The 13636-nt window shown below is 44.7% G+C and overlaps 1 protein-coding gene and 1 pseudogene across 2 annotated transcripts in view; both read left to right on the top strand.

Annotated features, from left to right (window-relative positions):
• Nucleotides 1-13636, top strand: part of LOC125395562 (ubiquitin carboxyl-terminal hydrolase 29-like) — a 221556-nt gene that overhangs the window by 29369 nt on the left and 178551 nt on the right. The window lies entirely within an intron of this gene.
• Nucleotides 10496-10627, top strand: LOC125395575 (small nucleolar RNA SNORA40; annotated as a pseudogene).

The following is a 13636-nucleotide window of genomic DNA, read 5'->3' as shown; positions in this document are numbered from 1 at the left end:
AGGTTACAGTTCATCATTTTGGGAAGACAGGAGGCAGGAATTTGAAGCATCGCTTCACATCCACAGTCAAGGGCAGAGAGCCGCGAGTTAACACATACTCATAAGTGCTCAGCTCACTCCCTCCTTTTCATCCATCCTAGACACAGTCCATGCAACTGGGTCTCCCACCTCAGCCCAGCTGAGAAAATCCCTGGGGCCGAAGAGATGACTCAACGGCCAAGAGCACATCCTGCTCTTGCAGAGGACCTGGGCTTAGTTCCCAGCACCCACATTGGGAAGTTCATAACCACCTGTCACTCCAGGTCCTGGAGTATCCAGATCCTCAGGCATGTATGTGTGTATGGAAACACACACACACACACACACACACACACACACACACTCACACAAACATGGTTATTTGTGTGTTTTTTGAAGAGGGACTGAAGAAACGGTTCTGTGTTCTGCTCTCTTAACAACCATATCACAAATACCTGTAATCCCAACTTCAGTGGCATAGAACCTCTTCATGTGCCTAGATTCATATGTGCATGCCCTTATATACACTCACACAACTGAACACAAGAAAACCTTTGGGAAATGTAAGAAACAACAACAACAACAAAAAAACCCTTAGTAAACATTATCATCTCCAGCCATTTTCTTTTAAACAATATTTTTATTAAACCTTTGAGAATTTCATATATATGTATTTTGAATGTATTCACACCCTCCCCCTAACAATTATTTTTAAACAGTCTCACTCTGTAGTCATGGCTGTCCTAGAACTTGCTCTGTAGACCAAGCTGACCTCTCTTCACAGATATCTGCCTGCCTCTGCCTCCTGCGTGCTGGGATTAAAGGTGTGCACCACCATACCTGGTCTTCTGGTCATTTCTGCAGTTCTGGAAGTCAGCAGTAATTTTGCTTGGGGTTTCTTCCTTAAGTTTGTAAAGAGTTTGACCATTTTTGGTTTTACCAGAAATCTTGAGGAGGCTGGGGAGAGCCACCCCCTACATGGCTTACAGTAGAGCTGGTGACTGAATACCTGATGCTGGTGATGCTGGCAGGAGGTTTTAGCTCCTCCCATCAGTCACTTTAGTGGAGGTGATGGTTGCTGAGATGTCTTGGAGGGTAGCTACTGCAGTCAGAAATGGCAAAGGGATGGACTTCCAAGGCCAACAAATTAGAACCCAAGTCAGTTCTGGAGGACCTTAAGAGTCCAGTTGAGCTTTCCTGGCCTCCTATGGGACTGTGAAATAATAAATTGACTTAAAAGATACTTATCTGAGAAAAGATCTCACCATACATCCCTGACTGGCCTAAAACTTACTATGTAGATCAAGATGACTTTGAACTCACAGAGCACCAGATGACTCTGTCTCCTGAGTGCTAGGGTTAAAGATATGTGCCATGCCGCCTGGCTATGAACTTTGTTTTAAGCTACAAAAGTTATGGTAATTTGTTACACATCAATGGAGCACTAATAGTAAATGATTGCCAGAATGGACCATGAAATCTAAATTAGATAAAGAAAAATCAAGTCAAGGGTATAGGATGAATGTATCAATAAAAGTGCAGGTATGAATTGGGGGAAACCCTTGGGACAGGGGCTAATCATGGGAGTAAGTTCTGTTTGATATCAAGATTTCCAACATAATGTAGTTTGTAACATGAGATGGTCCAGAATATTAATATCTTAGATGATAGGTGATAGCTACTCAGATAATAGATGCATAGATGGATGGTGAATAGATAGATGGTAAGGAGTTATGTGGATGGTCGGTTGACAGATGATTGGATTGATAATTTCTAGGTGAAAAATTAAAGATACATAGATGTTAAGTGGTAGATAGATGGTAGGATGGATTTATAGATGGAAGATGAATGATTGGTAGTAGATTGATGATAAATAGATGAGAGATAGTAGATAGGTAAATGATTGATAGATGATAAGTAGATGATAGAGGGATATAAACTGATAGGTATATAGATAGTAGATAGATAGATGGTATAAATGATAGGTAGTAGATAGATAATTAAATGATAGTGGATACATAGGTGATGATATAGATTGGTAGATGGCTACATAATAGATAGATAGAAGATAGATGAATGATAGTTAGTAGATAGATGACAAATAGATGGTAGTAGATAGATAGATAGATGGTAGTAGATTGATAGATAGATAAATAGATAGATAGATAGATAGATAGATAGATAGATAGATAGATAGATAGATAGATAGAAGGATTGGTAGATAATAGCCAGCCAGGGAGATTGATAGATGGATAAATAGATAGATGATAGCTAGCTAGATTATAGATAGTAGGTAGATGATAGATAGGTTGATAGATAGATAGCAACAACAACAACAACAACAACAACACAAACCTTAAAAGACCTCTATCCCAGGGCTGAGACTGACAGAGTTCTTACCCAGTGTGCACCAGACCATGGGTTCAGCCCAAGCACCACACAGAGCTGTCGTGTAAGTGCTCATTCATAATCCCAGCATTAAGGAGTGAAGACAGGAGAATTAGAGTCCAGTTCATCCTCAGCTATGTGTAGAAAGCTCAAGGCCAGCTCGAGTCCCCAAGAGCCTATCTCCAAAGTATGTACAAAAAATTGTGCAGGCCAAATTTTTTTTAAAAAAAATTGACATGAGCTAGTGTCATGTGGGAAGAGAAACCTCAATTAAGAAAATGTCCACATCAGATTGTCCTGTCGGAACGCCTGTGAAGACATTTTCTTGATTGATGACTGATGTGGAACGGCCCAACCTACTGTTTGTGGTGCCATCCCTGGGTAGGTGATCCAGGCTAACTAGCAAAGCAGACTGAGTAAACAGGGCTCCTCCTTGGCATCTAACTCCGTTCCTGTCTCCAGGGTGCCTTGAGTTCCTGCCCTGCTTCCCTTCATGAGGAATCTGAAATAGACTCGGTTTGGGGCCGTGGTCTTTACCACAGCAATAGAAACCAAACAAGGATATACATAAATAAGCAAGAGATCTTTGTTTAAAAAGGAAAAAGTAGTTACCCAGGTTTGGGTAGCAAACCAAAATGGCTCAGTGGATAAAATGTTTGCCTTGCAAGCTTGTGGGCCCAAGTTCAAACCCCAGCATCCACATGAAAGTGCTGGACATTGGGCGGTAGTACACACTTTTAATCCCAGCATTTAGGAGGCAGAGACAAATAGATCTCTGTGAGTTCAAGACCAGCCTGGTCTACATAATGAGTTTCAGGACAGTCAGAGTTACGCAGAGAAACCTTGTCTGTGGGGTAGGGGTGGGAAGTTCTGGACAGCACAGTCCTGGAGGCTTGTAATGACAGTTCTCGATTCATGAAAACAGGAGTATCCCAGGGGATGCCTTAGCCAAACTGGTGAGTTCCACATAAAAGTGAAAAACTCTATCTCAAAAAAAAAAAATCATGCATGACTCCTGAGGAATGATATTCAAGGTTGACCTCTGGTCTCTACACACATGTGGACACACATGCACACAAATGCACAGACATACATACACACGAATATATGCATAACGCCGCTGCCTTCATATGGTCTGATGATGAAAGTGATCATTTTAATCTTTTTCGAGAATCTTCCACTATTTATTCCCATCTACTGAATGTTTTCAGTCTTGATAATTGTGCAGGAGAAGGGAAACAGATAAAAGCACTTGCTGCCAAGCCTGAGGAGCAGGCTCCACATGGTGCGTAGGAGAGAAGAGACTCGCAAAGTTGTTTTCTGAACTCCATAAGTGCACTGTGCCCCGCCCCTGATGAGACAAATAATGCAATGAAACGTTGCAGTAGTTCTTTTTACCTTTACCAAAAAATAAAATAAAATAAATATTTAATAACAGCTGACTGTGAAGTAAACACATCCATGATACCAAATTGTCAGCATTCCTAGAGATGGTGTCTCTAAAGTGTCAAACTGGAGTAGAAGCCATGCTGGTGAGGGAATGTATGGGGGCAGAGGTGGGAACAGCAACGCCATGTGGTATAGAAAATCTCTGCCAAGACAGTGGGGTTTCTGCTTCCTTCCTGGTGACCCTCACACTTAAAAACAAAAATTTTACGTGTCAACAGACATTCACTCGAAAACCGGTGAAAAACGTGAATAGCATTCTCAAATGTTCATATTTGATGAGTGTGTATTCATGGAGAAGAATGAGTGAAAAGATTTCAAATGTTTCTAGTTTATCCCTGGTTTGTCTGCTTGTGGGTACTTTTTTCCTTTCGTCTTCTTTGATATCTTCCCCCCTGTGATTTCCAACGCAGCTACAAAGAGTATATGCTCCTTTTATCGTGAGACGACTTTAAAGGAGATTCTTTGAAAGAGAGGACTGCAGGCGAGGGTAGAGTACCCCAGATGACGTAGGTGCCTCAAAGCCAGAGCAACTGTGGGGGCTTAAGTCTGGGCAGGGTTGCCTCAGCTCCTCTGCCTCTCAGCCCCGAGCTCTCCCCACCCCCACAGCTGTCATCGGATCCAAGGACACATCTGCTGGCTCAGTGCGGAGGAAACTTGCGCCTCAGTCTCCTCTACTCTGGGAAAACTTGCCCAGCCGCCGCCAGCTGTTTCTATCTAAACATGGTCTCAGTTGAAGCAGCAAGGGTTGTCTGTCATTCTGCTACCTGGTACAAGAGGTGCGAAACAGAGGGCCTCCGATAGAACTCCATTGGAACTATATCTTTCTTCACAAAAATTTTAACTTTTTGCATTTTTTCACGTGTGTGTGTGTGTGTGTGTGTGTGTGTGTGTGTGTGTGTGTGTTGTGCATATGTGGGTATACACATGAGCACAAATGTGTAAGCACATGTACACATTCATGAAGGCCTGAGGTTAGCACTGGGAAATCTCCCTCCATCGCATCGTGTGGGGAAACCTTCCTCCAACAGTCTTCTTTATTTACTGAGGCAGAGTCTCTCAATCAAACCCAGAGCTCACTTATATGGCTAGGCTCCCTAGCCAACTTGCTCCCAGTCCACCTTCTGAGGCTGGAATTACAGCGGTGGGGAGGGGAGGGCTTGGCTACCCAGCACTTACATAGGTTTTGGGGATTCCCAACTATAGTCCTCATAGTCTCATGGTAACCACTTAAATAACTGAGCCATCTTACCAGTCCTAAATCTTTACACTTTTGACCATCTCGCCTTTCTCATTACCCTCTCTTATTCCCCTCCCACTGCTGATGATTCCCCCTTTTTCTTCCCAGCGAGTCCCCTCCTACTTTCCTGACTCCGCTTCTGTGTTTGTGCAGGTCGCTACAGCTGCTGTGCGCCCGTGACTGCATGCCATGTTCTGAAGACAGTGTTTCATGTCGCACCTCCCCACCCTCCCATCACCCCTACATCTTAGGCAGTAACTCAGCTGTCTCCACACAGGTCTTTCCCATGCCTCCATGTCTCCATGTGTGTTCCTGGTCACCCCTGTGTCTCCCTTAGTTACTCTCTGACCAGAGTGAGATTCTGATGAACTCAGTACTTGCAGCCTCGTGGTGATCTTTTCAAAGTCAGAGGGCGTCATCTCCTTGCTTGAAACTGGCCAATGCCCGTCAGGATGAAGACCGCACCCCCTAAGTGTTCATCTGTCTTTCCAGTAGGCTACCAACCTTCCCCCTTTTTCCTGCTTCCCTGGCGTCAGCATATTTGCCTCCTTAAGTCCCAGGAGAATGGGTGTACATCTCACCAGCCCCTGCCTCATTACAGTGCTTTCTTCACAAGCATGAGAACCTAAGTTGAATTTCCAACATCTATGGTTTTTGTTTTTGTTTGTTTTTGGTTTTTTGAGACAGGGTTTCTTTGTAGTTTTGGAGCCTGTCCTGGAACTAGCTCTGTAGACCAGGCTGGCTTGAACTTACAAACAAACAATCAAAAACAGGGGTGGTGCCATGCTCTTGAAATCCCAGTGCTAGAAAGTTGGAAGAGTGGGGCTCCTTGGCCAGGCCAGTGAGAGACCCTGTCTTAAAGATAAAAGAAAAAAGATGAACAGTGGCTGCACTGCGATTTGCCCTTTGGCTTTCATGTACGCACAAGGGCACCCCCAGCTCCACCAGCCCTCTATGCACACAGAGAGATCATATCTTAAAGGAGATAATGCCTCCAGAGTCCTAGCAGAGGAATCTTCCGAGGCCTGTTTTGTAAGCAGAGTTCAAAGATTCTTGAATTCCAGACACTATGCTTGGGCAACTGGAATTTGCAAAACAAGTTCTCTGTTGTCCACATCCAGCCCTTCCCTGCTTGATAGAGACCCAAAAGAAATAATAGCAGGGTCTTGAAGAAATGTTCTCATGCTTGCGCTCATAGAGACATGATTAGACATAATGCCAATCGGGGGGCAGAAGATACCCCAGTGTCCATCAGTACATGAACGAATAAACAAAATGTGGCAAGCCCATGTAGTAGGCTACTCTATGTGTGAAACTCTAGGACATTAAGCTAAGTAGAAAAAAAAGGCCAGATATCAAAAAAGACAAATGCTATATGATTCTAGTTATTTCTTGCAGTCAAATCTGTGGATCTAGAAATAAAGATGGCGGTTCCAGGTGTTCTTGAAGCAGATGCTGCTACTAACTCCTCCTTCAACTATTTATTTGTTTATTGTTTACTGTGTGTGTGTGGCTTCATGCATATGTCTTGACACATGTGTAGAGGTCAGAGGACAAATTTCAGGAGTTGGTTCTCTCTATCATGTGGGTCCCAGGGATTGAACTCAGGTCATGCATGAGACTTGGTAGCAAGGTCCTCTCTACCATCTGAGTCACCTCACTGACCCCGCAGCCATTTTCATTGGTTGGTGATGTTGCATCTTGGCCCCAGGTTTGCATCTTTCAATGATTAAAGACGTCAGATGCCTTTTCATGGATTTGGTGGCTAGTTCATGTCTTTACAGAATCAGTAATTTAAGCTCCTTTCCTTTTTAAAAAGACAAACCAGGTTGTTGTTTTTTAAGATTGACTTATTGTGAATGTTTTGGTTGCCATCTGTGTCTGTCATGCTGGGGACTGATCCCTAGGCAGAACAGCCAGGGTCTTAACTGCTAAGTCATCTCTCCAGCCACATGATTTTCTTTAATTGTTGAGTTGTTGGGATTCTTCATATATTTAAACTTCTACACTTTGTTAGGTATTTTCGCTCATTTCATAGATTGCCATTTTAAAACATTTGTGTATTTATTGTGCGTGTGTGTGTGTGTGTGTGTGTGAGAGAGAGAGAGAGAGAGAGAGAGAGAGAGAGAGAGAGAGAGAGAGAGAGACATACTGGAGTTTGGCCATTGCACATGTGTGGAGGTCAGAGAACTTTGGAATTTCTTTCTTTCCTTCCACCATGTGGGCAGAGCTCAGGTTGTCAGGCTTAGAGCAAAGAACCCATCTGAGCCATCTCGCCCGCCCACCCACTAGACTGCTTTTGTGGTCTGTCAATCATTGCATCTTCTGGACATGGAACTTTTAAGTTGGGTATGATTCTCTTGGTCTATTTTCACATTTCTTTCCTTTATTTTTGATGACACGTCTGAGCATGGCTTTGCCTAACTCTATTCATTTTTAAAATTTTCTGTTTTGTAGTAACGGGGAATTGAACTCAGGGCCTTGTGTACGTTAGGTGAGTGCTCTATCAGTCAAGCTATAGCCTTAGATCCCTATTTACTTTTAAAATGTCCTTGCCTCCATCACCAGTATCTGGTTCCCAACTCTGTCCTCCCCAGGTGAAGAAAAGCCTGATCAGTCTATTGTGACGCAGGGTCATCGAGACGGGGTCTCACCAAGTCACCCAGGCAGGCTTGGAACTCATTATGTAGCCCTGGCTGCCCTGTATCTCACAGTTCTCCTACCCCAGCCCTCAGAGTGCTGGGGTTACAGGCCTGCATGACCACACCCAGGTGGCAGAGCCATGACTCTGTGTATTCTCTGAACCCTGACTATAAGCTGTGCCTGGCCACAGGCCTGCAGAATTCTTTTTCAGTGACCGAGTGTTCCATTGCTGCCGTGGGACAAGGTTTGACTTAGAGTTTACAACTGGCGGTCCCTGGGCAGTGCCTCAGGTTCTTCTCGCGAACTCTATGAAGGGAAAGACAAGGGCTTCAGGAGAGCAGTCACTTGCCATCCCATAATATGGTGGAAGGCATGAGTTGAAGTCGTTGATGTCCCCAGAGGGTTTTGCACTGAAGTAGGGAGTGGGAAATCTTTGTGCTCTTCATAGGATGGAGGCTTTTGAAGGATGTCAAGCACAGCCAGAGTGAGGTGAAGGGGCTCTTGGTTCCCTTTCCACTCCCTCTGCCGTAGCGGGGGCATGTTTTGAGGGTCAGTTCCTAAGAAGAGGATGGGAGTGGAGCCTTCACCCTCAGCTATCAATATCTTCATGAATGTGGAAGTATAACTGGGCTCCACAGCCTCCCACTGCAGGATACTGTTAAGCGGTTTTGTCAGCTTTTTCAGACTTCCATGGAGTTCCAGAAACCTCTGGGCTGGTCCATGTACTTTTGTGTAAAATCTTGCATTAGGAAGAACCTACAGCCCACATCTATCATATCTGATCGCCTTTCTTGTCTCACCTGGTGATGTCTCAACACCCTGCTCTGTGTTCAGCAAGATAGCTGGGTCAGAGTGGAGACAGTCCAGCTCCTTCCTGTTGTTTCCATGGGGCCGTTTGCTATCCATGGACTTGCATCCCGAGTCTTGCCCCGAACCCCCATTTAAAAACAAACAAACAAAAAACAGAACAGCAAACAGGGCCAGTGAGGCGGTTCAGCTGGGTAAAGGTGTTTGTGGCCAAGCATGAAGACTTTGGTTTGGTCCTCGGGCCTGATCATTTCTTCCATCATGGAAAGAATAGAACTGACTCCTGCAAGTTGTCCTTTGACCTCCACAAGGGCCCATCCCCCTTCACACAAAATAAAAGCTGATGTCAATTTTTGTAAAATCCATTATCAAGACCTTTATATATACTGAAAAAGTTCTCAATAAAATTTTTCTTACAGTGTCCCTAACAATTTAATGTTGATTTTGTTTCTTTAACAGTATTGAAATTTAGTTTTTTTTTCTTCTCCTCTTTAGCCAGACAGCAGCATTCACTAGACTGTCTGGATGTAGAAATATGGTTCTTGGGTGGCAGGCACAGGACTCAGCTCCCCCTCCTCTTCTGTTGGGGTCAGGGAAATGAGCCTTCTTCCTGGCCCTTGCTGGGGCCTCCAGCCAGCAGCTGGAGGGATTAAGGAAAAGAGGCTCCTGGCGTCCCTGAGTCTGGAGTGGCTGCCCGGGCTATCCCAGGAGAGCAGAGTGGGCCAGAGGTCTGGAGGCTCCCAAATCAATCAGAGGTCTGAAGGTCACTGAATGGCGACCTTTGATTCAGGATCCTGGTAGCCCTGGAGGCTCGTACAGCCTCTGAAAGGGTGGGGGAAAGGCAGATGTTTGAACCCAGTGGTTTTCCCAGAGAGGTACCCTGCGCATACAGTCCTTCTCAACACCTTACAAAAAGAGCTCCCCCGTCTCATCAGCACTGTAGTCTGGGGGCCCCAGCCTCTTTTATGGAAGCATCTAGCAGCCTTGGGTACAGATATTACAAGGTAGAAAATGTCAAGAAGTGAAAACTTCTCTCAGTTGCTTCGGAGGCTTAGCTATCTTAAAACATCAGATAACAAGGGACATATGGCAGGGCCAGCAGTCTGGCTTAGCAGGAAAGGTGTTTGCCCTCAAGCCTGATTGCCTGAATTCAAGCCCCAGGACCTGCATGTGGAGGTTAGAGGACAGTGTTCAGAAGTCAGTGGTCCTCTGCCATGAGTGTCCTGGAGACTCTCGGGGTCTCAGACAGGGCGAAAAGTGCCCTCATTCGCAGGCTCTCTCATCCCTTTATCTTTACTGTGCTGCTTTAGTTTGTTTGCTTGGTTTTTGAAATAGCATCTAGAGAAGAGAACGAACTCCTGAAAGCTGTCCTTTGTCACAAAAGTGCTATGCGCTGCGCACTCACACACACACACACACACACACACACACACACACACACACACACACAGACACTAGATATAAATGCAATTTTTAAAAAATGTCAAGGAGCACATTGGAAATAATGGCTTCTATTGTCCTGGGCATTTATGAGGAGAACCAGCTGTTTCTAGTTTTGACTGAAAGGCGCCTGTTTATCCAGCCAGTACTCAATAGAGTGTTCACTGTGCTGCCAATCAGTTGCTTCTCTGCTAATTTAGCCCCACTAACTTTAGTACACTGCCCAAGGTGAAATGGAGGTGATGTCATAAGTGATGGACAGTCTACAATAAGATCATTATATGGTACATTCTAAGATGTTGTTACTGGGCTGGCAAGATGGTCAGTTAGGAAAAGTGCTCACCATGCCGGAAACTGCTCATGTACTGTCTGAGTCAATAGACAGCCCCTGGCTCTTCCAAGCTAAGCCTTTTTATCTACATCCGGGACCTTCCAACAGCACCTTACTAGGTAAGAGTTGCTTGGCTCCTCTGAGGTCCAAGACCCATTCTGTGCTCAAGAGTATTGTTCTGTGGTACCCGTGTGTGCTTTTGTTGACTTGGCTGATGCAGCAGACACAAGAAAACAGGTGCAGAAGTAAATCCTCATTTGCAAAGTAGAACTCACTGTTCAGTGTGAGTTTTGATGTATGTGAGAAGGGATATGATACCCAGGGTTGCTCAGTGATGATGGTATTGGAGGCTGGTTCCAAGAATGATCAGTTGATCATTTAAATGCACAGGTGATGTTCACACACTCAAGGCGTGTTGGGTCTAATTTTCATGCTATAGACTGATTCCTTCCCTTTGTTTTGCTCAACACTGTATTACATCCCTTTACTTATTAAGTTTGTGTATGCACATGTGCCGGGTGAAAGTCAGAAGACAGCAGACGGCTTGCTAGAGTTGGTTCTCCCTTTCCACCAGATGAACAGACCATTCATCTGTCAGTTGTGGAGGCAAACCCCTTTACCCACTGAGCCATCTTCCCCCTCTCTTTCTTTCCTTTTTAGCTTTGTTGTTGTGGTAGTGGTGATGTTGTGTGTGTGTGAGGGGGTTGTTTTAGTTTTTATTTTCTGAGGCAGTGCCTTGTTATGTAGTTCAGGCTAGCCTGGAACTCACAAGGTAACCTAGGCTGGTATCCTGAACCCTCAGTCTTTCTGCTACTCCTTCCCAAATGCTGAGATGAGAGTCTGGTGTCACAGCAAGCTTTGACTTGCTTTCAAATGAACAAATGAACATTTCAATGCTTTATTGGCAAGTTTCAGTCGAGTGACATTGCCAGCCTGGGGAACTTGGGAGCTGGTTGCCAGGCCTGGTCTCTCTATGCTTCTTTTCTTGCTTGTTTCTTAGGATTCAAGCTGTAGGCCTTCTGTGTGACTCAGCTATACCACTCTGTGCAGATACTTACCCAAAGGATTTCAAACCCTTATATCACATAGTCTCTTGCACATCAAGACTTTTCACAATAGTGGAACCAGCATGTGTCCATCAATAGAGGAATGGATATAGAAAATGCATATGTGGGCTAGCTAGCTATCCATCCGTCTATCTGTCCATCTAGCTATCTAGATCTATCTGTGCATATATATACATATATACATGTGAATTATTTTTCCTATAGAAAAATAATTGTGTTAATTGCAGGAAAGTGATATGCCTTAGAGACAGTATTTTTTAACTTAGTTTTTAAGTATACAAAACATTAGGTTTCATTATGGATTTTTTAAACACAATTGGTTTCTGTTATCCTCTTCCCCAACTCTCCTGCCCATCCCCCATTTTCTCTTGTATTCTTCCCCCCCCAATTCCTCAACTCCTCTTTTTCCTCCCTCCTGGTCTCTGTTCTAACTCTGTAGCCTATACCCACATTCACACCAACTCCTATGTACACAGATAACCATCTCAAGCCAGCATCCTCATACGGGATGAATGGGAGATAGCCATATTAAACAAGTTAAGCCAGGCTCAGAAAGGCTGGTATGCTTTCTCTCATGTGCAGTGCCTAGATTTTACAAAGATCCCTAATAATCATGTGTGTATACATATAACATGAATGTGAAGCGAGGCTGTGGGGACAAAAGAGACTAATCTAGAGGGGTGAGAAAGGGGGCGGGTGTGGGAGAATGTGCTCAACAAACATTATATATGTGCATGAAAAACATTAAAATAAAGAAAATTTAAAAACAGAATACTCACAGAAGACAATGGAACTCTTGAGCAGGGGACATGCCAACATACATTTTCTTAATGTTTGTTGAGAAATCTTTTTCTTTCCTAGGCCTGTCTTGCCTGGGAGCTACTGCCACCACAAATCTATTTCAATCGGGATTTTAAAGCTGCAATGATTTGTTTATGTATCTGTGTGCTGTGCATTTGTGCATGCATGGGGTATGTGTGCATGTGCATGCATGCACTTTCAGGGTCCCATTCTCTCCTTCCACCATATAGATCTCAGGGACCAAATTTCGGACCTTAGGTTTGGGCGAGAGTAAAGCACCTTGACTCTCTTACCGGCTCACTCTTCCTTGTTTCCATAGTCCATATTTATGATGCTTTTTTTTTCCCTTTTGACTTATTGATTCATGTAAGTTTCTCTATAATACTGAAAGTGTCAGTTTGTGAAATTCCATGCAAAGTGTCCAGGAAAGACAGAGATAATACACGGGAGAGCGAAAGACTTAAAGACAGACCCATCTCAAAATACGCCACGTTGGTCTGTCCACTGTTTCAGGCTGAAACCGCCTGAGGAACTGTAGACACAGGAAGGGCCATTCAGCCTGCCTTTCCCAGGAGCACAGGCCATAAAGATCCTTTCACACACCAATCCTGAGAGGGAGCCTTGATCACCACAGGCCGGTGACTGGGGCTGCTTGAACCTGTGTAAACACTCTGAAGTAGCCCTTATCTCCCCTCGGCCTGACGGCCCCATATATCTCCTAGCGACAGCCTGGAGTTAACTCCCTCAGTTAGAGACCCATCTGTCTTGTCAAGGTATTTTATTTTATTTTTTTTAATCATAGCCACAGAAACTAAAGTAAAAAGATGGCCCTGGTAGAATCCGGAGCCGACTGCTGCTTCCACCACAAGCCCTGCCCCAAGAGCCTTGTGGTACCCATCCCCAAGAAGAAGTTAACCGATTTTCATCTGCCCACATCTTTCACCTGGGGAAGGAAGTTTACATCAAAGAGGCTATAGGGATATCTCTGGCCACAAGTCCTGCTCGCCGCTCGCTCTTTTACCTCACTCTGGGGGGATTCAGGAAGCCTGGCTTTAGACCCCCAACATATTCCTCAGAAGGGACCCTCCTCAACTCTGCCACATGGAGCTGGATTCTTCTTCAGAGTTGCCACTGTGTTGTTCCTCAAGGACACTGGGGCCCCAAATCTCCTCAGTGCCACCACCACGCTGTTGTCTATCTGCCTGTCTACTGTGTTGTTGCTGCCTTCTTCAAATAACCTTCGTAGCCCCCCCCCCAATCATTGTCAATGTCCCCCTTAAGACTTTGCAAACCCCAGTAAGCAAAAGTAGCTGTAAGTCAGAGGTTTTGGCCCAGGTAGGGCCCTGGTGACCTTAGCTGAATCGTGTGTTATATGGCCATCCCATTCCTAGATTCAGCTAAGGGCTCAGCTCCACTGAGCCTTAGAAAACGAGAGCCAGGGAAGAAACTACCTCA

This window comes from Myodes glareolus, chromosome 1 (genome assembly GCF_982192425.1).
Source record: "Myodes glareolus chromosome 1, mMyoGla1.1, whole genome shotgun sequence".
Taxonomy (NCBI): domain Eukaryota; kingdom Metazoa; phylum Chordata; class Mammalia; order Rodentia; family Cricetidae; genus Myodes; species Myodes glareolus.
The sequence above is the reverse complement of the archived record's forward strand: the minus strand, read 5'-3'. Positions and strand labels throughout refer to the sequence as shown.